The 25,504-nt window shown below is 39.0% G+C and overlaps 1 protein-coding gene across 18 annotated transcripts in view; it reads left to right on the forward strand.

Moving 5' to 3' along the window:
• LOC111940198 (uncharacterized) overlaps positions 1 to 25,504 on the forward strand; it is a 92,832-nt gene that overhangs the window by 24,924 nt on the left and 42,404 nt on the right. The window lies entirely within an intron of this gene.

Consider the following 25,504-nt stretch of genomic DNA (forward strand, 5'->3'; position numbering starts at 1 on the left):
TTTTGGTGTCACAGGTGACTTGCTGTGGTCAGCCAGGCTCCTAATCATCTGTCAAATGCTGTTGTCTCATGCAGTGGCCTGCTCTGTAGCCTGTCTTTTTTTGTTAGGTTTTGTAGGATTTAAATCAACATGGCTGATATTACAATGATCTGCAGCAAGTGCAGTGTCACATCACTATAAAAATCCATTACAATCATGATTAGATTTCTAAGACTAACAAGGAGAGAGAATTCTTTTCCCTTTCACCCTTTCTTGGGTATGTCATACCTTTCACCTGGGGATTTTAACCCTAATAACTTAATGGTGGATGTTCTGAGCATCTCACCTGAGAGGTATATTCCTGTACAGATAAAGCCAGCTGAGAAAAATCTTCAATATATTTAGCTTACCATATGTTTTTAGAGAATTCTTCTCCTGGAATGAACATTCTTAAAAACAAGCCTGCTAAAAGGATAGCATCTGTTCATTTAGTTGTCAAGACCTAGAGTGCACTTAGACAAGAGACAGTAAATGCTAGAGAAGAGGGAAGAAGAAAATATAATTAAATGACCTCTGCTTTCCTCCTCAACAGTCATACACCCACACTTCCTAAAGAAGCACCATTTTCTTGATGATGCATGATTTTCTTATTTCCATTAGATTAAACATTTACTGCATGGGTAAGTGAGCCTCGGGCTGAACTTCAGGTTGAAGTCTAGTTTTTGTATCATTGAAAATCTCAGCCAAATGAATCTGTTTCTGACAATGACACCAGCTGCAAAAACAACCCCAAAACCCAGACATTTTATCAGCTTCATTTTCTGTCAGTGGCTCTAATATATCTAGGCCTTGAAACCTGAAAGAAGATGAGTTTTTCTGTTATAAAATTCTGTGAAATGGTGCTAAATGTGCAGCTAAGCGAAGACACCTGTGGAAAAAGATCAGATCTCTTTCATGCCTTGTCAATTTATGTTTTAATTTTTGGATAAGTGTTTTAAATATTCTTCTTGATGATTTTTTTCTTTTGTTTCGTTTAATCAATGTTCTTCATTACTTCTCTGTGGGATGGCTCTTCAGAAACAGTCCATCCTGATCTGCAACACAAGATTAGCATCTCCAGATGATACACTGAGAACACAGTGACCTCATCACTTTATTTTTCTAATGTGGATTTGTGTACAAGAATAGAATTTTTATCCTAAGGTAAGTTGGTGTCCTTGTCTCAGAAGAATCAGCATATCCCAACGTGCAAAGAAAGAGGCAGTGAGCACCATTTTTCGTAAGGACTGGCAGGTAACATTAGAGATGTGCATAGAGCAAAGCCTCATGGTTTTCCTAGCAGCAGCTTCAATTGAATTTTTTAAAAAAGTATCAGATTATTTTCAAGAAGGAAAGCTGTGAAGAAATTTCAGAGTTTTAGAAAGTCATCCTTGGGTTTAAGGGCAGTTCTGATCATTTGCCTCTCTCAAAATACTGAAAAGTCCATGCGAATTTGCCGAAGGAAGCAGCTGTGAGATATCCCAGCTTCTTTTCTGAAAGTCTTCCAGAATATAACAGAATATAACTTCCAGAATAAGTCTTCCAGAATATAACACCTATAAAAACCATAATCAGTATGCTATCTTTAGGTGTAGAATGAAGGTTTCAGATGCAGGATATGGCGGGTGCCTGCCATAGAAATTGAAGGGAGTATGTAGCATGATATTCTTGCATTTTTTAAGCTGTGGACTAGGAGGAAAAATGGGGATGTGAGAACAAGTTGAATTGTGGGAGCACAAAGGAGCTTTCCCTGGAGATGCTACAGTTAAGTGGAGCATGTTCAGCCAGAGAGGTAAGCTCAGGGGAGAGTGGATTTCTTTTTGGTAGTGTGGGAGTTTGGCACTGTGCAACTTTATTATGTTATTTAGAGTCTTGAGAATGCTGAAAATGGCCCCTACTATGCTCCAGGTACTTTTGACATGCATTAGAAATACATGACAAAAATACCCTTAGTGCAGAAGTAAAAATGAATATTTCAAGGAAAATGACAGTAAAATGAATTAAAGGTTGAGAGTTGACATTAATAATGCAGACTGATCTGCAGCACCTTCATTTTTCATCTGTAAAATGGAGATAATGGTGCTGACCCAGTTTGTAAATGAGCCCTGAGTTCATCTGATTGAAAGCATCACCAACAGAAGTGGTAATGGTAGAAATTTGTGTTAGAGATGTGGTATAATTGTCTTAAGCTAGAATTTTATAAGTACTGGGACATCTAGAATAGAAGTTAAAGAAATGTGAATGTATTTAAGTGTGCAAATGCTCTCACATCATACAAGAATGCTTCTGCTTAGCAGTGATTCCTTATGGTAACCGTGCAATTACAGGCAATATGGTTTTTTATGGTCATGGATCAAATCAATCTTTTTAAGGAAACATCCACTTTTTTCAACTTGGCTCCTTCTGCTGCCTGTCGCTGTCACTCATTGATTCCCTGTTACAGGCTGTTTCTTGCCACCTTCCTCTTGTGCTGCTTCCTACTCCTGAGGCCCTTTAGCCAGCTGCATTCTGCAGCTGAGCACTTGGTCCTTTTTTGCAGCGTTTTGAGCTTATACACCTAGGCTGTCTCTGTTACCCTTTCCCTTTTAGACTGCTCATCTTAACCCTTCTCTGTCAACTCCACCCAACCTTTTCATTCAGGTTCTGGAACCCTGAGAATGTTGCTTTGTCCCAGTTTCTTTGCTTGAATACAGTTCTGAGTTCTGCTGCCTGTCAAAAGTCTATCTGGGTTCCTCACCCATCCTTCACCTCCGCACACAGTTCTCTCTGCTGACATTCCCACCACCCTTCTGACTTGTTAAGTCTGTTTTTTACCTCTTCCTTGCATCCTGAACTTAGCTTCAGTCACCACTCTTGTTCCCAGAAGTCTGACCTGGGACCTGCAACTGCTTTTGATTTCACTCCATCAGTGCTGCCAGAGCTGGTTTGCTCTTTGCCCCATCAGTTTTGCAAAACAATAATGAAGAGAAAAACCTGTGCAAATACTGTCCAAATAAATAACTAGGAAATGATAAAAAATTGATCACTTCAAAAAATGAAAATTACAAATGTTGTACTCTCTAGAAATAGTCACATGTCTAGGACAGGACACTCTACTTCATTTTAGTAATATGCTTTATTGACCTTGCTTATGATTTTTAAAAACACACCCTTGGCTTCTGATCCTATTCATTCATATTTAATTCTGGGTATGCAGTATATTCCTTTGGATTCTAAGAAAGCAGGTGAATAAGCCTTTTCCAGATCAGAGAATTGGAAGGCAAAAAGCACAGTGTGGAGTTGTGGCAGAAATCTGTGATGAAATAAATGCCAGTGGGTCTGTATTAACACGCTTATTTTTAAGTATTCTCCAAGGTGTCTTGCTTGTATTTGATTCTGATGTGTAGAATGATTGTAAGGGAAGTAAATACCCTTTTTTCCATTTTTTTTGGCTTTTAGTTCTTCAGACTGCTAAAACTTCAAATGCTAGAGGCTGCACTGATGGCTTTTATTGTCTCTTTGTATTCGTGTGCCTGAGACCAGAACAGGAGTGATCTTACACTAATAGAAAGCGGGAATTGGAAGAAAATTCAGCTAATAATGGAAAGCTGCCTTTCACTGTAGCCATGCAGCAGGAATTCTGTAATAACAAATCCATCAGGCTTTCTCCCTTCATGTTGTTACCAATGTTTGCAGGCTTTTTAGCAGAGGGGATTTTTCTACAAATGAAAGGAAGAAAGGTTATATGATTTCTTTTGTCTAATATGCAACTTTGGTAAAATGTTATGTGTAGCTTTTGAAACTTTGAATCTATGGGGGTTTGAGGAGTAAGTGTTACTCTGGTTTTTGATGAAGCTATTTGACAGATTAAGAAATAAATTGCTAAAGTAATCTTGAGTCTGAAAACAAAGATGGAAATAGAGTAGATGTCATTTTGCAAATGGGGAGTAAAAAGGTTTTTGTGTTTGCCAGCATGCACAGTTTAGAATAATTTCAGTGCATCAGGAAATGAGCTTTAAATTATTCTAAAGCGGTTGGTAAGTGGGAGCAACACAGTTAAATTTATTAAAGCTTTTTTTGGTAAATAATTGATATAATGTTGCACGAGAGTATGACATATATTACAAAATGATACATTATGTAAATAGATAAGGCACAGTTTTCCTTCTGCCTGATGCTAGATCCCACTTTCTGGGTAATGATTGTGAAGGAGTTCAATCCATTTTCCTTCGAGAGGCACGGGTATTATAAGTGTGGAAAATTGGCAGGTGTGTTATTTAAATTATTTTCTTCATCTTCATACAAATTTCAGACAAATTTAGATATAAAATAATAATAATAATTAAAAATAAGAGGGAAAGAGATAGGTCAGCCTGCTTACTGCAAGTGACTGGAGGTGAAGATGGGAACTTGATGTTTTCCCCCAGCATCACCTGAATGATGTTCAGAAACCCATTGTGCTGAGGAATTTGCAGCTGTGGAACTTGTGCACTCTTCTATGTCTAATCCAAATGCTGGTTTTAATAGTCCTGATTATCTCTGACTGTAAGCAATAGTATATTTGTTGTTTTATTAAAGCAACATGGCCAATATTGGTAAACTACTCTGTTAATTTCAAATTTGTCAGCAACTATTGACAATTCTTATCTATTTAACTTGGTACCCTTATTTAACAGAGTACACCTCCGACCTCTCAGCAAGACCTCTAATTGCAATGTGAGAATCTCTTCACTCTTTAGTGGATTGCTGGTAGATGTTACTGATAGATGATTGAAAATCAATTTCACAGTTCCTGTCAGGAATGGGACTTGTAGTGGAGTCCATTGTTTGTGTGGGCACCTTGTATATTAAAGTTTTCCTAGATGATTAAGAAAGATTAGTAAACGTTTAACAAAGGTATGAAGCATAAGTGCAGTACAGCTGTTAAGTGTTCTGCTGGTGAGTCTTGGTGAGTTGACCCTAGCTGGATGCCAGGGGCCTACAAAAGCCACTCTATCACTCCCCTCCTACATTGGACAAGGAAGAGAGAAAATAGAATGAAAGGCTCAAATGGATGAGTTTGAGATGAGGAACAGGGAGAGATAATTAACCCATTACTGTCCCAGGCAAAACAGATGACTTGAATAATTTAGTTTAATTTATTACCAATCAAATCAGAGTAGGATAATGAGAAATAAAAGCTAAATATTAAAATATCTTCCCCCCCCACACACCCCTCCTTTCTTACTTTTTACTTTCTTACTCTTGGGCTTAACTTTAATGTTTTCTCTGCTGGTCCTTCCTCACAGTCTTCCCCTTCTCTCTGGTGTGGGGTCCATCCCATGGGAGACAGTCTTCCACAAATTTCTCCAATGAGAGTCCTTCTTATGGGCTGCAGTTCTCAGTGAGTTGTTCCAGTGTGGGCCCCTTCCATGGGGTGCAGTGCACCAATGAGGGACCCCTGTGGGGTCACAGGTCCTGGCAGGAGGCCTGCCCCAGCATGGGTTTCCCACAGAGTGACAAGCTCTTTTGGGCATCCTCCTGCTTCAGCATGAGGTGCCCCATGGGCTGCAGGGGCATATCTTGCCTCACCATTGTTTGTACCATGGGCTACAGGGCTCCAGCACCTGGAGCACTTCCTCCTTTTCCTTCTTCACTGATCCTGTCTGCAGGGCTCACACATATTCTGCATATTCTCACTCTACTGCTGAAGTCGCTCTGGTTTTGTTGGTTTTGGGGTTTGATTTTTTTTTTGTCTTTTCCCCCTTCTAAAATACAGTACCACAGAGGTATTGCCACCTCACTAGAGTCTAGTGATGCCACTCTTGTATTTGGCTATGAACTTAATCTCAAATATCGTGCCCAACCCATGTACAAATTCACATAAAAATTGTCCAGGACTGTGTGCCGTTGGATCATTACAAGATTACTTCATGATTATGTGTCTTCATTTTTCTCTTGAACTTTAAACAAACCTTTTTTTTCACAACAGTGACCCATCTGTCTCATGTCTCTGGACAGGAGTCACTGTCAAAGAGGCACTTTGATAGGAATGGCAAGTGAACTTCTACAGTGACTTTAACTTCTGTACTCTTTCTGGTCTCTATTTACTACATCCTTCTAAGTTGTATATGTAAAACTATGCAGATGATTAATGGGTAACATATCTCCTGTAACCCTCAGGTGTTGGTAAGACACTGCAGAAGATCTGGAACATACATAAAGAGATTAATTTAATATGGTGTTGCAACAGTGTTGTGGTTAGCACAATAATAACTGTACTCACAGAGTAATATTGCATATATAAAATTAGAATCATAATAGAAAACAAGTATTTTTGAAATATCACATTTTCCAATGAGATGAATAGTCATAGGTGCCTCTTTAACAGGAGACAGAGATACAGCAATGTTTAATATTGCAAAGAGTAGACAGATAAACATTCTCCTTCCCCTTCTGCCTTGCTTTGTGATACAGGTTTGTCTTGTGCTTATAATGGAATAAACCCATAGAAACACCACTTGAAGTAAATGGATTTTACATGCTGGCATGTCTCATAGAAAGATTTTTCCTTCTCTCTGGAGTCTTTTTGTAAGTCTGCTGCATTAGTAAAAGAAAAATAGTTACACAACAATAGCATGGAAACATTGCAGCAATTTTAGTAAATGCATTGAGATATTCATGTTTATTCATCCAACTGAAAAACACCAAAAACCTTCAAGAAAGTACTGCAGAGGTTAAATGTGGAACAGAACTTCCTGTGTTATCCTTACCTCTTCTGTCATTTGCTCACTTGTTTAATTTTTCCTCTATTCTTTCTAGGTGCAACACTAGACACTGTGACAGGAATTACAGTGTAACCACAGTAGTTGTCTGCTCATGTTAGATTGATCTGGAGAATTAGAGTAAATTGTGTTCATTGTATTTGTATCACAGATTAATTCTCAGAGCTGTACCTTTACTCAGTGGTGATATCCCCATTTACCCCTTCTTGCCCTTCAAGTCCTCCTCTGACCTCTGAACCTTCTAGGCTTGTCCCATGGTAATATTTTGCACCAATCCTTTTTTCCTGTCTTGCTCTGACTGGCTCAGCACCCTGCCTTTAAACTGGGTGACTGATCCTTTCAGATTATCTGAATAGCAGGCAGTTAGAGGTGAAGCACTGTGTATCCTGGTAAGAGTCAGGAAAGGGAGGTGAACCCACACTGAGGAAGGGTCCCAAAATCTCTCAGTACACACCTGCAACCTCTGCTAAGGGGTGGAGGCTGTGGCATGTAGGGTAGTGGGAGGGTGATTGTGAGCCACTGGACTGGAGAGCAGGGGGAGAGTGGGAGAGGATGTACCAAGTCCATCATTGTGTGGAGGATCAATGTCTGGTAATCTCAAAGGGATGGAGGTAATAGGGAGCAAAAAGCATAGGAATGATATGAAGCACTTCTTCTGAAGTGCTCATTAAACTTGTTCCTCAGTAACAGGAAATAAATATGTCAGTTTTGCAGTACTTGAATCAGGTAGAGTGACCCTTTTGGTTTGGTTTTATCTGGGGTTTCCAAATCCAGCTACTATTGCTTTTAGTCACAGTCTTTTCTGAGCTCTGTCAGTGCTCTCCTCTTTTTCTTTTTGCTTTTCCTTCTTGTTTTCTCTCTGTCATGTTTCTCCCTGAACTTTTGTTTTCAGTTGTGGTTTCAGTCCTTCTGCTGTCTGACTGCCTGCAGACTTTGAAGTGGGAGGCAGAGTGGAAGGAGTAAGCACACCCTGCAGTTGGGGTGCTGCAGTGAGGGGATTTGGGGGGATAGTGACCCCTGAGGCTCAGCTCTCTAAGAGGGCTTGTGAAGACAAAGAGGAAATATGGAGTTAATGAGGCAGGCTGTGGAAGTTTTCTTGCTTGTTTTCAGGGGCTGTCCTCCTCTAATTCAAACTGAGTATTTGAGCATCCAGGCAGAGCAAGAGCGGCATGTTTGAATGTACAGGGGGCATCGAAACAATTAAAATTATATTCCTGGTTTGGGCAAATAGAAACTTTCCCCCTTCAGCTATTCTGTGCTCGGTGCTTTTTTGTCTCTTCTTGCCAGGTGCTGGCACTGGCTTTCTGGCATTATCACAGTCAGCTTGTAATAATTATCACAGGTCTTTCATAAAATTTGCCATGGAATGTTGGTTTGCTCAGAAATGTTTCTTCTCTGTTGGTCCAATACAGCACACATGAACTTTTATCCCATCTTAACTCACTCTAAGAAAATCTGGTTTCCTGGCAGAAGGGTCCTGTTCAGTATGTTCAATAGTAGGATATCACTTGTAGGAAAGGAGTGGATTAGTGTGCTAAAACTGTGCAGAAATAGAAGGATTTTTTTTTTTTTTTAAATAATTGGGTATGACATGTTGTGACAGGAATTTTATAGAATGTTGGAAGGCAAAGCATTTGAAGTAAGCCTGATGTTCTGCTATGTTCCTCAGCTCTGGAGCCCAAGTAGCAGTCATGGGACACTTCCACTTTCTCCTTTGCTCTTCTCCCCAACTTGTTAGCCCACGTTGTGAAGTTTTTTGAATAAATCCCTATAGGATCTGTAAGAAATGCATGTTTGCTATTGGCTGGCTTTTCCAGAGCTAGAATTATGCTTGGAGAAAGTTGCTCAGGTTGTTCAGAGGTCGAAGCCTGGTCATACTGGGAGGCAGACTAAATGAACAAAAAACTGCTGCCACCTCTGACAGCTGATTTTAGGGTAGGGGTTAAAGCAATAACTACACAAGACTTCTAACTTATTCTCTAGGAGGTTTTTTTCTTATTTGTTTGAATTTGGGATTTATTTTTGTTGGTTTTTTTTTTTTCTGCTTCTTCTCCCTGCTGCATTATCCAGAATTGAGCTGAACTGAATTTCCACAAGTTATTCTTGTGTGAAGACTGAATGCATCAGGGGCAATAAACAGGAAGCAGGCTGTAGATGGACTGAGATGTGGAGGCAGGTCAGGCTTAGTGATGGGATGCCAAATGCTCTGCTACTTGAAACTTGGTGGTTTGTTTGAGGCACTCTCTTCCTTGCTGGTGTGCTGAGCCTGTTTGTACTGATGTTTATCTGCAATAGCCCCATCTGATCTAACCTTGCCCTAGGTGGCAGAGACAACCTGACAGGTAGATGCATGTGAGAACAGAGGGAACATTTTGTGTATAAACAGCAAGTGAGAGCATAATTCCTTCACATAATTCCTTCATTCAGAGCCTCTGTTGATAATATTTCACCTCTAGCAGGTTGTGTGTCATGGCCAGTCTTTGCCTAGAAGCTGAAGCTCATAACTTCAGAAATTACAGCAGAAGTGGAATATTACCCTGACCAGAAGAACTATTGGAGGAGCAAAAGAAAAATTCTTTATTAGGGTCGATGGCTGTTGCTTTTACTGGAAGGTGAATGTTAACTAATACTTAGAGGGCAAAATTAATGTAATTGATAAATTCTGTTTTACGACTGTGGGACCAAATTGGCCCTCAGGGTTTTATAGTTGGTTCTTAACTATTCCCCCAATGGAGAGGCTGATTTTTATCACTTTTAAAAAGGCTTGTCTTCTCCAAGCCATTGAGCTTATTAAAGACTGCTTAAATAAGCTGTTTGTAATCATTGCTGATTGTTTCCCTTTGTTTATTTAACAGACTAAATCTATTTATAAATTCAGTTTCTGTTCCCCTGTGACTGTCATTAATGTATTTGCTTATTTTACATCAATTATCACTGTCGTGTAACTGAATAGACTAATATGGTCTGCTGCCTTAGGATTTCTCAGTGCACATTCATTTTTGCTCCCATATCTTTGATCAGACACTTCCAAAACCGCATTAACCAAACCTTGTGCCTTGTATTTTCCTTTCTTGCTAGTTTGAAGATCTTTGTAGAGATTTTTCAACATGCAAAAGTTTCTCCCTGCTCAAAATCCTTGTACTTTATACCACTTTCCTAATCTTTTTCCATCCTGTTTGTATATATATTTACAGTAAAATGTGGAAGGAAAAACAAGAATTTTGCTTCTAATATTTAATATGATCCCATTAGGAGGATGGAATCTACTGTTCAGCTTCACAGGCTGCAAGTATTGCTATCACTTTTAGGTGCTGGCTATTTTTATACAAGGATTGATTATACCAGGTAGATGAGCTGCAGAATTTCAGGGATCTTTTTATTATTCATGTGATAATTCATCAAACAAATCCAGACAAATAGAAAAACAAGGAGTAGTGGATATTTATTTACATTATGCTAACTATAGCAGGCAGTAATATATATACAGCTCTGGTAACACACATTTGGATGATGTGTGCTTCTCTATCAGTCTTAACAATTAAAAAAAATTAAAAAAAATCCAGCACTGACATGGTTTTTAAAATCTGTGGGGTCTAATGAATTTTTGCATCAATGAAGGCAGCATGTGAAGGAATGCCCTTGCAGCTGTGGGCAGACTCAACAGGAATCTGCTGCAAGCTGCTGGTCTCCAGCTCTGAAGAGAGAGAGGGTTTTGCTTTTGAATCAGGGGTTTGAATCAGGGTTTGAATGTGGGGTTCCCTGAAGCCTCTTGAGGGAAAATAGCCCCTCTTTGGGACACCATTGTCCTGAGGAGCAGCCCTGGCCTGGGAGGTTCCAGTTATCCAATGAAATGCTAATTGCCTCCTGTAAAAACTGGACCAAATCCAAACAAATCTCAAACATCTTCCTCTCTATCAACTGCATTTCAGGTTACCAGCTTTGTTCCTGAACTGTAGGTTTTTCAGTGGGTGTAAGGATAGTCCTTAAAAAATATTAAAACTGTCATTTTCTGCCTTAAATATAGGCTCTATATTTTTTTAAGTTAAGGTTTCTACATGCCTGTTGAGATGAGCTGAAAATCCCTCCCACTGAAGAGAACTGACACCCAGATTTCAGAAGAGCTGCAAGTAATATTAAACATAAACCTGTACTAGGATCATGATGAAAAAGAAAAAAAAAAAGTTTTTACAGTAAGACTAAAAACCTTGAAAGGATGTCTTCCAAAAATACTGGAAAAGCTTTTGCTGTTGAAAGCTGTCTCTACCCATATTTGTGGTGACCTACACAGATTATAGTTGTGTTTGCAGCAGAAAACCTTCCATGAAGTCAAGAGTCACAAGGATATATTGGTTTATTAGCCAATGACTATAGCTCTGATTTTGCCTGGGACTTATGAAGTTCTTCAACATTATGTTTCTGTTTCTCCTGGTGCCGTAAAATTGTACTGAAAAAAAAAGTGCTTCCTGAGCATTCTCTTAGATGTGTAATCCAAGAGTAAGAGGCTTCCTCAGTTACAAAACGAGAGCTGAGTGGTGCAGGGCTTGCCCTCCAGCGTGTATGGATTTGTTGATTAACAAAATACCTCGAAACTGTCTGCTGCTCAGCCCTTTTGATCTTTTTTTGCCCTCTCGCTTCCTCTTGACTGTTTCTTTATTTCCCTGGTGTTTTTAGGAACTCTTTGAGTTTCCATATTCAAACAGCTGAGGGATGTACCATCTGTCTAGCAGGTGCATAAGTGCCTGAAGATGATGGTCTAGTTCAGCAAGTGCATAATATAAAACAAGCCTTTATTTTGTGATGAGAGCCAGGATTCTGAATAGAACTGGGAAATCGACATCTTTCTTCTACATTGAAAAGGAAAAGCTCAATTATGAGCAGTGTCTGAAGAAATTCATGCTGGGCTAGACCTCTGGGCCACCTCACACACTGCTTCGGGTCCATTTTTAGAGGTATTTGTCTGAATAGTGCTCAAGACCTTCAGCATAATCAATTTTTGTTTTCTTTTGGTGGTCCTCTTTCCTCTTAACAAAACTGCTCCCACTGATTGATATGTTTTTAATGATTACTCTCACCATATTCTCCATACCATGGTGATTTACAGTCTTTAAGATCTTTTTCACTTGACAGCTCTATCCTACTCATTTTTTTGTCTCTGTGTGGCAGATACTGCAGTGATACTGTAGTGCTGACAAAATGGGAACTATAAGGAAGCACTTATCAACCCTGGCCAATCTAATGAAGCTCTGGGGGGGAGAGGGGAAGAAAGACCATGTGAATGTTTAAAACCACTTTATGTTTAGCTCATCCACCTGAGCAATCAGTGTTTGTATTGAATAACCTTGTTCATAATTCAAGAAATAAACCACAACCAACAAACCCAAATCATAAAACCAATTTTCTTGAAAGATATTGGTCTTGTCATTTAAGGAGAGAATGGCATTTGTTGTAAGGCATCTCACAAACAATTTCATAAGGCAGAGACCCTTTTTATTTCTATAAATATATTTTTCTTTCCCAGTGAGATGGTAGTGTCTATTGCTAAAATGGTGGCTAAGATATCCAGAGAGCAGAAATGGAGCTCTGGGGATTTTTGCCATTGTGTGCTAATCTGTGAAATCAGAAATGTCAAACAGAAAGAAAAGTTTCCAGGAATCTAAACATAGTGAGCCCATTACCAAAACAATAAATTATATTGGCTTTCACCCGTACCTATGGAGTGATCATTTCTCATTTTTGTCATCCCACCTCTATTTTACTACACAGAGAGCAACCCTCTGAGAATTCCTTTCCACAGAGCAGGGATGCTTTCCAATTGAACAACCCCTGTAAAAATACCCAAGTCGTTTAAGTGAGCAGGATTTGTATCTCCCTTCACCTTAACTGTTTCCTATTTCCCACAAGACACCCTGTCACTGAGCTACTTAAGCCATATGAACGGCACAGCAGCAACACAAGCAAATCAAAGCTTGGTTTATAGCACTTCACTGTGTCTTTATAGTCTCACAGTATTGTTGGTGCTATTGTTTTCTGAACTAGAACTGGAGAAAATCTATTTGAAGCAAGCAACTCGATGAATATAGTCCTTTTATTCTGATAATGAATTATCTGTGTAGAAACTCACATGAACAGAAGCCTTTGTTGCTAAAAAATTATCATGAGAATAGTTTAGACAGAACATGTTTTGGCTGACTGTCTGTCTGGGTGCTTGCAGCTATCTAATAACTATTATGTTAGTTATTTCCTACACCCTACTTGCTATTCACTCCCTGGGATTGATGTCCTATGCCAGGTGGTATTTTTTTCCGCTCCCAAACCCACAAAGGAGTTATCAAATTCTTGGGAGACACGTGTTCTTTCCATACATTTGACTGTTCAGACAAAGAAATATGTACTTGTATTATAGTATATGTGTAAAATGAGCCAACAAAATAGGGAGGCAATCATGAAAAATTTACATTTGGATGATGGCTTACAGGATTTCACATTATTTGCCCAGCTCACACATGAACAAAGCAGATTTAAGTATTTTCCTTGTTCACAGATGGCACATAAATAGTAACTACAAAAGTACTGTGCTCTCTACATAACTAGATGTTTATTTTTAAAGTCTCTGCATTTTTATTGCAGTTTATCTATCTTAGCTACCTCTATCTTCCCTATTACTGTAGCTTTTGAATATCTCATAATCCTTAATGTGTTTTTCCTCATAACATCTCTCAAAAAATTGGAGGTACTATTATCTTCTTATTATGGGTCTCTTATTTATGGTTTTATTCCTTTTATTTTTTATTTTATTCCAAGATTGGAGATAAACTGGCCTGAAAAAGTAAAAGCATGTGGTACACACGGCCTTGGTCTCCCCTCCCAAGTCACCATTATCAGCTGCTGTTGCCAACCCCCAGCCAGGCTGTCTGTGAGGAATTCCCTAATGCCTTCTGGGCAAAATGAATGGAGGAAGCAAACACTTTCTATTTAATTCTCAAAAATAATCTGACTCTTCTTGACTGATGTCATAGCTTTTGCTGCCATGTGAGCAGCTGAGAGGAAAGATGTGAGGTGACAGTGGCTGGAGAAGAGGGCCTTGGAGAGGATGAAAATCTCAGGAGGAGACGGATGCCAGCCCTGGAGGGTGTGCTTGTGGTAGTGCTGCTCTGACTGTGAAAAGGAGGGTTCAGTAGTTCCTGTGCCTTAGCTGTGTGTTGTCTCCATTTCCCCATTTCCAGCATTGCCTGATGACACACTCGCCTAAGGTCCCTAAACCAGGGGGACAATTAATTCTGCAACAAAGCTTTTTTATTCAGCAGGGAATTTTCCTTGCCTGCCTTACAGTGCTCAGGTAACCTTCTGTGCTGGAGAGAGAAATGGAACAAAAATGTGCCACAGGTTCTTGTTGCTGAAGAAGGTCAGAATGTCCCCTATTTCAGCAGAAAACATGTTGGGAAACCTCACCCTTGACAGATTGTCTCAGCTACACTGCAAGGCTGTATGTGAAATGACTGGCCAGAGTCATGCAAAGTCTGTAGGTGAAGAGAGACTTCTGCCCATGTTTTCCAGGTCCTTGGCTGCAGGCTGTCTTTGTCCATCTGTGAGCTATTTCACTCCTTTTGGTCTCATGTACTTGCTTCTGGTTTTTCTGTTGCCTAATCCTAAACATGAGGGTTACAGATTTTAAAAATAGTGTTTCACATGGGGACTGGTTAACTAAGGGGTTTATAGTATCAAATATTCTCATGCTTATTAGTCAAAGTTATGTTAAAATCTCATTTATTAAGTAGGATTTCCATATTTAGAGTTTTGTTTTGTTTTTGCAGTGGGATGAATTGCTAATTTTAATGCTGGCCCTCAGATTTTGTTGAAGCCATATGTGTCTTTCAAGTAGGCATAAATGGTCTGTGTCCCTGCTTTCACATTTTCTAAGTTACTTTTTGTTAACAATTGCCTATTATAGCAGTTCCAATTTCAGAAATTGCTTTTGTAAAAAAAGTAAATGGCTTTTATATATTGCTTTATTTTTCTCTATTCTGGAGGAAGTGTAAGCAACTGAAATGAAGATATGTGAGTTTTTTATATTGAGTGTGTGAAAATGAATACAAAGCAACTTATTAAAGTGCAACATTTTAGTGTATCAAGGCATACTTTAGTAGTTGTTATCCAAAACCCACCCACTGTATTCCTTCATATTCATTAGGAATTTTAAAATTTTGCCAAAATGTTTATAATGAAAAAGTATCAGATATTGTAAAATTTAAGTGGTGGAAAAAGCTAGCTCTGATCAATTCTCCAGGCTGATACTCTGAGAACTGTAAAAAAAAAAAAATCAAACTGTTTCTTTACAGAGCTGACAATAATTCAGATATGATTTTTGGAAACAACTTAAAACAAAGCCACTTGTAATAAAGGTTTAAAACAAATTGTCCATAAAATAAAAAGGACAAAGCAATAAACAGGAGAGAGTAAGTGTAATATTAGCTGTAAGGAACAGGATGAGAAAGAGTTTTGCAAATAAAATCAGAAAGAGTGGAAGAGCATATCAAAAGCCAGATTTGACTACCCTTGTGTTAATACACCCTCTGTTTTAAGTTTCAATAGGCAAATTTTATTGCAGAGTATGTAAACAGGGTTATCTGAAGTTCCTAGGCTGCATTGTACTCTGGCTTGGAAAACTAATTGCAGAGGGAGTTAGACACAGCAGAGTGTCCCTAGCAAGTCATCAGAGTTTCTTTCAATGCTTTAGTTTCCTAAACTCCCTGGTAGTTTTTATGAGAATGGGCTGTTTCGGGGTTTTTTTTGTCATGCCAGTTATTCCCACATTAAAATATACACTATGGAAAGTCTTCCTTGCATCATTTCATAGCCTTTCTTGTAGACTTTTTGCTGATGATTCTAGTTCTAAACAGGATTCAAGGTCTCCAAAACCTGTTTTGCACTTTGGGCTCTAAGAAATTGTTTCCCTATGGTTTCAGCAATGTAGCAAATCAGAGACATTATAGAAGAAGAAGATGATTTTATTTTAAAACAAAACTGATTTCAGTTGTTTGTACTTCTGCATTTAAGTACTTGTAGTGAAATATGTAGGGGAATGTGAGAACTGAGTAGCCTGTTGAGCTGCCTGACCCCAGGAGCAGAATGCACGTGTCCTAGTTGTCTGTGCAGGATTTTGTGCATTACTAATTAATACAAGGGAAGCCAGTTACTGGACCTGCACCTCCAGGCTGCTGGTCTTGTGATGGATTTTTTCTGCCACTTAGGAGCTTGTAGCTGATGAGCCTGTGGGAGAAAGGAAGTTTCTCCTTCCCATGCCACTTTTGTGGTTCATTTGGGTTTATTGCCTGCCCTCTGTCTTGCAATCTGGGTGTCTGGGGAAGCTGCACAGAGATGTGCATCTAATCTAAGACTAGCTAATCTGAGAGCTGCCAGCACTTGTCCTTCATAGAGCCCTGCTCCTGCCCCTCCTCATTTTCAGACATTCTCCATGCCTATCGATCCTAAAACTGCTCTGCAGGAATTCCTGGGCAAATGGTGGCAGTAGCTGTGGGTAAGTAAGTATGGCTGTGTATTATTCTCCAGGCTCTCAAGTCTCCCTTCTTTTCTTGGTCTCCCTATTTGGAGTGAGAGGCATGAAATGAAAAAATATCCACAGAACATTCTTGAACATTGGACAAATAAAGTAAAATCACATTTTGAGCAAATTGGTGGATTGCATCTTGCTGAATCCAAATTTGTTTATAATTTAGCTGATAAAAATCTGCTTGCTGTTTTTAGGAGAATTCTTTTGGGTATTATGTATTACATTGCTGAAAGAGCTGTTCAAATGAGGTTTTATGCTAAGGCAATTTTGTTCGGTGATTGTTTGGTACAATAGTGAAAGAAAAAATGATTGGTTTAGTGGTGCTCTCTGTGAAGCCATGTCTTCTTCCCTTGTTATTGGTTCCAAAGATTTCAAACCAGAAGGGATCCTTATTGTCATCAAGGCTGACACCTGCATGTAAAAAAAAGTACAGTTTATCCAGTAGCTCTTGTATCAGTCCTTTAATTTCTGCAGAGCTAAAGCATAAAAAGGTAGTGCAGAGAAGTCAAGATATCCAGCCAGCAACTCTCCTGTCTACTTTGTTGTTTAGGTTGGATCTTAAATTAGAAGTTTTTTGGAAGTCCTTCTCTACAGAGTATTTCTTTGCTCAATGTGAAATGCATTAATGGTTCAGATCTGGTTTTAAATACATCATTAACAGGGTAAAACTGTCAGAAGCAGCCTCTGATTCGTCTGCCTACTGATAGGCTGCTCACCAGTGCATGCAGATTTGAAGGAAGTGCACTCCCTTCTACAAAGCCATTGTGTGAAATTTCTCTGTGGACAGGCTCATAAGAAATGCTGTTAAACCTTATGTCAGGTAGGGGTGTTGAGGCCCTTATTTGCTCTTAATGTATGACATTAGTACCTTGAAAAGAGATAGAAATTTTTAATTAAACGTGACACAAACTTGGATATAAACCTGATACAAATTTAGGTATATTTCCCTGATATGTATTATATGAGCTCTCTAATATACAGCTAGTACTTTTTTATTTTTCAGAGTTTAAACTGTTTTAGCATCTGGAATTATGTCAGCATTATATGAAGGAGTCTGTTGCAAAAATTAGCAAGAATAAAATTTCTGTCAAAATCAATGTCAAAATTCACCACAGGGTAAAATATACATACATATCTGCATGTATATAAACAGAAAAATCTCCAATAGCAATTAATTTTCTTAACAATCTACATCTAGTTTCCTCTCTAAATTGCTTCAATATATGAAAAAAATATTGTTCAATTACAATATTCAATAGTAAAATAATGTGAAATACTGAAAATATAAACCAAAATATCAGTAGTATTTAGGGGGGTTGTGATTATATGGAGTCCTGCTCTAGTTGCAACCATGAGATCTGGAATTATAATCCTATTTTAATCAAACCAGCAAGATGAAATACTGTAAGAACATGAGTTTTTAGAGGCTACCTATCAAATATTCCAAGATTAAATAATGATAGGAAAATGGCAATATTTTAACATTACAGAGTGTTTTAACAGTTTGTAAATGTGTAAATTGTGATTTGGGATTTCATTCATCTATTCTTTGCCTCTGATGCCCTGTCAATCTTTATTTAAAAAGCAAAAGCCAGATTCTGCAAGTCCTTGTGTAGTCAAATTGGGTCATACACTTTGTACCACTCAAATTGTTCCTGTGTGTGCTGAGGTAGTATTTGACTGGGGTAGAATTAATTTTCCTTACTGTAACTGATATGGGGCTGTGCCTGGGGTTTGTGCTGAAAACAGTGTTGATAACACAGGGCTGTTTTAGCTACTACTGAGCAGTGCTTACACAGAGCCAGAGGCTTTTCGGCCTCTCACCCCACCCCTGAGTGGGCTGGGGGTGCACAAGGACAGCTTGTGGCAGGGGACACAGCCAGGACAGCTGACCCCAAGTGACCACAGGAGTACCCCACACCACATGGAGTCACTCTAAGTATATAAAGTTGAGGCAGAAGGTGATGTTCAGAGTGATAGCATTTGTGTTCCCATCATGATTACAGCTGATGGAGCCCTGCTTTCCTGGGAATAGCTGAACTCCTGCCTATCCACAGGAAGCAGTGAATTAATTCCTTGTTTTGCTTATCTTGAGTGCCCAGCTTTTGCTTTACCGTATTAAATTTTCTTTACCCACAACTTTTCTTACCTTTACTCTTCCAAATTTTGCCCATCCCAACTGGAGGAGAGTGAATAAAAGGCTACATGGTGCTTGGTTGCTGGCTGAAGCTAAGCCATGGAAATGTATGAGAACTATTAACTTTCCCTCCTAATCCATTTTTTATCATGTGGGGACAAAAAACCCAAACAAAACCCTGATGAGGTGTCTATTAAAATATTGGTTTGATTTTGTGTAAAATTTATCTTGGAGGGTGCTATGGATCTGCAACCTAACCAAGATGGGTACAGAACTGCTTGGTGCTGCACAAGGACATATGAATTGTATTCATTACATCAGCTCCTATAAAGTGGATCTGATGCCTCTGTCCCAAGCTCTGCAAATGAAAAGATGGGTTTATAGCTTTACCAGGAGGCCACTGCTTTGCTTGTTTCAACATTTGCCAGTATGATAATCTACCATAGTCATACATGTACTTTAATTATTATTGCAAGTGAGTGGGATAAGGGGAGGAGAGGAAGGAGAATTTGGGTATGGAGAGGAGGGGCATACAGATTGCTTTTATATGCTACAGTTCATGAGGCATACTGACCAGCAGCACTGAGATATTCTGGGCCCTCCTCCTGAAGGACGATGAGGTTTTGGGTGGGTTTTTTTTTTTCCATCAATGTTTTTTTCTCCTCCTGGCTCAATTCTCACCATTTCCCAAATCTGTTTATATGGTAAAGTCTACAGAGAGGAAACTCCTCTTGGCATTATATGTAGTGCCTCAAGGGCTTCTGAATAAAGATGGACTGTCTTGGTAACATCAACTGAATTTCTGCCTCAAGACAGTTTTACTTTTAGTCCTCAGAGTGTAGCTGTCCCTTGATCTTTTACGACAGAAATATAGTAGCACAGATAGAAAACTTTTTAATTTGACAAAAAATAGAAATTAATGTGAGTGCACAGTACGACCAAGTTCAGATCCCTGAAGTCAGACAAACTCTATTTTTAACCATGCAAAGTAGAACTATGTTAACATATGCAGGGAGTGGGTTTTTTTGTCTTTAATATCACAAGCATTAGACACAGATCTTCACAGAGTTCACTTTAATTCAGACTTTTCCCATCTGTCATGGAGCTGCAAAATTAGGACACATCCCATCCATCACTTAGTGGGGCGCAGAAGGGAAGTAGAGGACTGTGGTCTGCATGAAGGTTTGCTGCAGGTGGTTTACAACAAAGTCACCAAAACAGCACTGAGGACAGGTTATGCATGGTGTACATATTTTCTGGGATGTTTGCCTTAGACTGCCTTCAGCTTTGCCCTGTGCACAGAATTCAGAATTCAAAGATGTTAGGTGTGATGCTGGTGTGCATCTGCCACCCAAATTTCATTTGGAAGTGATCTTGCTGTGGGGCTGCTTGATGATGGAGACCAAAGTGAAGATCAGAGATGCTTTGAAAGCACACTCTCTTCTGAACTTAAAAACCCCCCGAAAAACATAGGGATAAGGCAGGAAGAGAAAAAAAAGAAGTTCCTGCATTCTGGACTAGGAGGTCCTATGCACTTAGCAACTTCTGGGAAATGAGACTACTCTTTGTTTCAGTGCCTTAATATGGATTTACTGCCCAAATTCTTCTGTGCAGCTTGATTTCAATGGGAAGACATGGTACCAGATGAGAGAAGCATTAAACCTGTTTATTTTGTGGTAGTCAAGCATTATGAGTTTTCCCTCTTTTTGCTCCTCTGGAAAAGGGCATATTATCCCCAAAAACTGTGAACAGGCATCTTTGGACTGAGCAAGGAGATGAAGCCAGTTATCCAAAGAAGTTTGGTTCCTTTTCAGTGCCTCTAATTTTTCTGTGGATCTTCTCACAAGCTTTTGTTATGTAGTGTGCTGCTGTTTCACCATGGATAAGGCATTAATTTGTTTATATTTTTAATAGTTGTGCATTTTTAAGTTTGCCAAAATGTTTGGGATCCATCTGATTCTTACACAAATTTCTGCTTGCACTGTTGGAAAGAGAGTGCAGATGACTCCTGAATTAGAAAATTGCCATACACCCATTTTGCCCTTCAACCTAAAGCCACGCTGTTATAAAAACACAGAAGTATGGTGGTACATCCTCTAAAACAACATAAGGTGAGCTAGTGTGGAGTGAATTTGAGGAAGCAGACCTTTTTCCTATGTGGAGTCTGAAAATTTACTATTTAATCAATGGAAGCAAGTTTTCTACCCTGGAAGTATTGACATTCTCAATTACAGTGGAAACATCAAAGCTTTCTGCATGAAGCTTCAGCCAGCCCTTGAAACATATGGTGGAATATTTTTGTGCTGCTGCTGCTTTACTGTGGTGTATTGGATTTGCCCTGGCATCATTTTCTTCCATTAGTTAGGCTTACCCTACTTCACCTTTCCAATTTATTGGAACTTAACTGTGCATTGTCAGCTGACTCAGGAATGCAGAGCCACATTCCATAGCCAACATAAGGCCTGAAGTTAATAAATTTAAATGCATGAAGTAGAATAAATTAGAGCTAGTATGTTAATGTTGATAACTTTTACTGCAAAACTCTTATTACATCTGTCTTGGAGATTTTAATTTTACTTTTAGATGTATTTCATGCACATCATATTGTATATATGCATGATATCACAACTCTTCTTTTTCCTTACAGAGGCCTAATGGAAAAACATGAGGATTTGCAAAAATAAAAGCTTTGCATTCACTGAAATGGAAATTATACAATTTCATCTTCTAGTCAGGACTTTTGCTAAAATTCTCGTAAACAGTAAGAGGAGAAAAAATGGAAGAACATGATGAGATGTGACTGAGAGAAAACCTCCTTATTTCCTTAGAATAGATAATGTTTTTTCTCTCTCCCTCCCCACTTGTACTGACAAAATATACAGCTAATAGTAGTATGTGCAGGCAAACCATCCATAAGCCAACATCTGTTGAGCTTTAGGGGAAAAAAGGGTCTTGGACCTGTGTGTGCTTTCACTACATCTATTCATTTTTTGGGGGGCAGTGGGGAGCAGGGATGTGAGAAGCCCAGTTACCTACAGAGATGTCATCTGAATTTATTGATCTCTCCTTGGCTTGACTTGTTATTGATGAGTTCCCAGTGCTGCTGTTGACATTAAAGGGAGCAGGATGAGCAGCTTAGTGGATTCTCTTCTATTCTCCCCACCCCACAAGATCTGTGGTGATCACGTATTGAAATTTCAATTTGTTTTGAAAGGACTGGAGAAGGAGACTGCTGTGGCACACCTTCTGTGGAAGCAGTAATAAGATTTTTGGGAAAGGTGGCCTAAAACGAGCTGAAAGACTATATTGGCATTTTCTTTTGCCCATGTAAGGCTCTAAAATGACAGGCTAAAATGATGCTTGAGGTCTTGGTAGGTGTTCTCCCCAGGTGCTCTGTGGTATCTGTTGGACATCTTACTCAGCCCAGAGAGCAGATTTTGGGGTGTATCATCAATAAAGACATTGAACAGGACTGGGCCCAATACTGAGCTTGGGGGATCACCACTTGTGTGCAAGCCCTGAGAGACATAAATGTGTCAGGGCTCCTGGGCCACATCGTGGCTGCCTGAAGACACTCAATCCCTTGTGATGCTGGTGGGTGTCTTGTGAGTCTTCCTTTAATCCTCTAGCTTGGCATACCTATGCTAACATGATTTTGGTATCAAGGAATTCAGCCTCTTTTATTTTGTAAATAGCTGCTGAGCACTTATGGGAGGGGAGAAAAATGGAGATCTCCTGTCATCTTTGTTCAGCTTCATCCCACCCCCATTTCTCTCCAACACCACACCAGCTCCTCTGTATACTCTCCCAAGTTCTGGAAACTGGGGAAGGAAGACGAGATGGAAAATGATAGCTGGAGTAACATTGAGTGGTCCTGTAAAAAAGTCCATGTGTTTTGCCAGCACCTTACTTGAATTGCATCTCTGATTAAAAGGCTGGATGTCATGAGGTCATTGCACATGGCACTGCTGTATGATTTCTGAGAGCTGTTCAGTAGTTTGAGTTCCCACATACAAAGAACTGGCCAGAACACAGATTTTGTGGGGGAAAAAAAAATTGTCTCATCATACTTCACATTGGAAAACAAAAGAACTGATGTTGATTAAGTATGGTTATATGCAGATGGCAGAAAAAACCCTTTATGAATGGCATAGGGTGAAGTAGCCAGAAGTGGTACACCAGCCATTCTGCTGTTAACTTTTCATGTTATCCAGGGGAAAAATTAGGATTGTAAGTGCATTCTGTTCTGTGTCTGTCAGAGAAACTAAGTAATGGAGAAGTTAAATGTTTTTTTCTGAAGTTACTCTGCCCAGTGTATGTCCTTAACAACCCTGTTTCTCTCTGCATTGCACTTTAGTCTCAAAGCTTTATGTTTTCTTCCTGTTATAATTTTTCTGTTACATTATATATAAAAAAACCAGGAAGATGTTATATATCAGAATATACGAACTACACTGTTAGTTATATTTGTAGTTTGGTGTTTGGCAATGTGAGTTTTTTCCTTAAATTTTTTTGAGGTCAGATGATAATGTTGGTAAATCTAAATCAAAATCAAATGGGTCAATAAACCCCCACATATTTCAGACTGACTCCTCTCTTTTCTCTCCACTATCCAATTTTTTTTCCACAAGAGCGAACGCTGTTTTACTGACACTTTGTAGAAAAGCAAAGGAAATTGATAGATGTCATCCCCAGAGAGGAGAAAGAAGAATTTCTTGCATCTCTCCTTACTCTTTTTATTGCAATTATGGTGCATATAAGGTAATAGGAGATTTTTCCTTTGGCATGAGAGGAAATATTAACAAACTCATGGAAAAAATATATATGCCTTAAGTACAAAATAGGTGTGGATCTTATAATCTTCTACACATACAGCATTTAACATAGCATTTTTTCTGGATTTTCTTTATTTATTTCCTCCCAGATGGCTGGCTCACGCAGGAATCTTATATGAAAGCATTGGAAACTTTGTGGCTGAGCCAGGGACTGAACTCGGCTCTCTTTGTTCTTAGATAAGCAGCCAAACTCAAGACTGTCCATCCTTATGCCACTGTCTGTCTACCCCTCCACAGCTGGAAGCAAGTCCCTGTTAGGTGGCTGCCCAGCTTCTTTCTGTTCCCCATTCCTTTAAAGGGTTTGGTGACTACTCACACCTAGGAAAGAAACCAGATGCCTGAAAAAGTTACCATGTTGTTAAAAGATAAGATTGCTGGAGAACTATTTGCTCAGGTAGTTCTGCCATGAAGTCTGGGTTCTGCAAGACTGATTCCTTGGACAGTGTTATTAGCCCTTTGGGGGCTTGGAAATATTCACATATTTTCTGCTGCAATGAAAGTTTTTGAAATACATTTGGTTTGCACAGTAAAGAGGCACTCACATAAACAAGCAGGTAATAACTAGATGCTTCTCAGTATGATCTTGAGTTAGTCTAAAATGCATTTGTTGTAAAAAATAGATAATTTGCCTCCTGTGCATATGGGAAAGGCTTTGAGCATTTTTCTTGCCTGTGATTTCTAGCTCTATCATTGTCACCCTTCTATGATGTCTGTTGTGTCAACAAAAATTGATCCAATTTATGAAATGCAAAATTATTCTTCTGCTGATACTACTTTAAATGTAAAAAACTCTATGCCAGAAGAACACAGGTAGAAGCAGAGAGAATGCCTTGCTTGTGTTCCAATATACAACCCTGATTCATACAGAAACCTGTTGAGTTTTAATGTCATGCTTCAAGTCTTATTGCTTAGCACGTTTCTTTTCCTATGTTTAAACTGTGCTTTTTCTCTACAAATTCTTCAGCTGCTCTCTACTGAGAGATGCAAACATACAGCCCTTAAATGTTCCAGGAGAACCCTTAGATGTCTTAAATGCAACCCTGGATAAGAGTAGTGTACTGGAATTTTTGGCAGAGGAGTGCCAGGGGAACAAAAAACTAGAAATACAATGACATCAGTCTATTTTTGGTTTTGATAAATCAAAGGAAAGCAATTTTGATTTGAAACAGACCATAGAACCATGAGCGCTTTAGGCAAATTCTTCTTCCATGCCTAAAAACTGCTTTGAGGTTTTTTACAAACTCGACTGTGATAAATGTATGCATACAAATTAAAGATACTATGCAGACCTATGTTTTACAGAGTTTTTGTAACTTTGAAGTCCCACAAATCTGAAGATTAAATCTTTTTTGCATTTGATACTGTTCAGCCAGTCTCCTGAGAGTCCTTGGGCTTTGTTTAATGGAAGAGTGTAAATGTGAGGCAAAAAGAGGTGTAGAAGAAAACTACTTTTCCTCAAGAGAAGTCCATTTCTCTTTCATGTTGCAGACTTTGCAATGTCTTATACCTGGAATACCTTAGAGATCACCTCTGTAAATACAGTTGTTGTTTGCTGTCAGCTCTCTTCAGTGTTTTGGGTTGAGGGGGGTCTCGGCATTGCATAGGAAGGATTTGTTTTACTAGTGACATAAAATGATAGATTTCCCTAGAGTTTTTCCTCATTACTTTTTTTCAGTGACAACAAATCAAGACATTTGTGGTCATTTACTTCTTATTTACTGGTTGCATGCAATTTAAAAATATTTCCCAACCACTGTTTTATAAGATTGGGGCAGGGCATATCTTGTCAGAAACCAGTTAAGTAAACCTCAGATAAATATTAGATACCTGAAGAAACAATGCTCCTTCTCTTCAACCCCAGATATCTTTCTTCCTTTCCTTTGTGTTTTTGGTTTTGAAGTAAAATTAAGAAATATTTGTGTACTACAAGTTTATATCTGCTTGTTTTGTGTTCCTTGCATTAGTACCTAAAGGGGATTTGCAAGAGTGCTGGGGAGGGATTTTTTTCCCAAGGGTATGAGGTGATTGGACAAAGAAGAAGGGCTTTAAATTAAAGGAGGGTAGTTTAGCTGAGATACTAAGCAGAAATTCTTGACTGTGAAGGCAGTGAGGCACTACAACAGGTTTCCCAGAGAACCTGTGGATGCCTCATGCCTGGGAGTGTTCAAGACCAGGTTGGATGGGGCTCTGAGCAACTTGATGT

This window comes from Cyanistes caeruleus, chromosome 3 (assembly GCF_971803275.1).
Source record: "Cyanistes caeruleus chromosome 3, bCyaCae1.hap1.1, whole genome shotgun sequence".
Lineage (NCBI taxonomy): Eukaryota > Metazoa > Chordata > Aves > Passeriformes > Paridae > Cyanistes > Cyanistes caeruleus.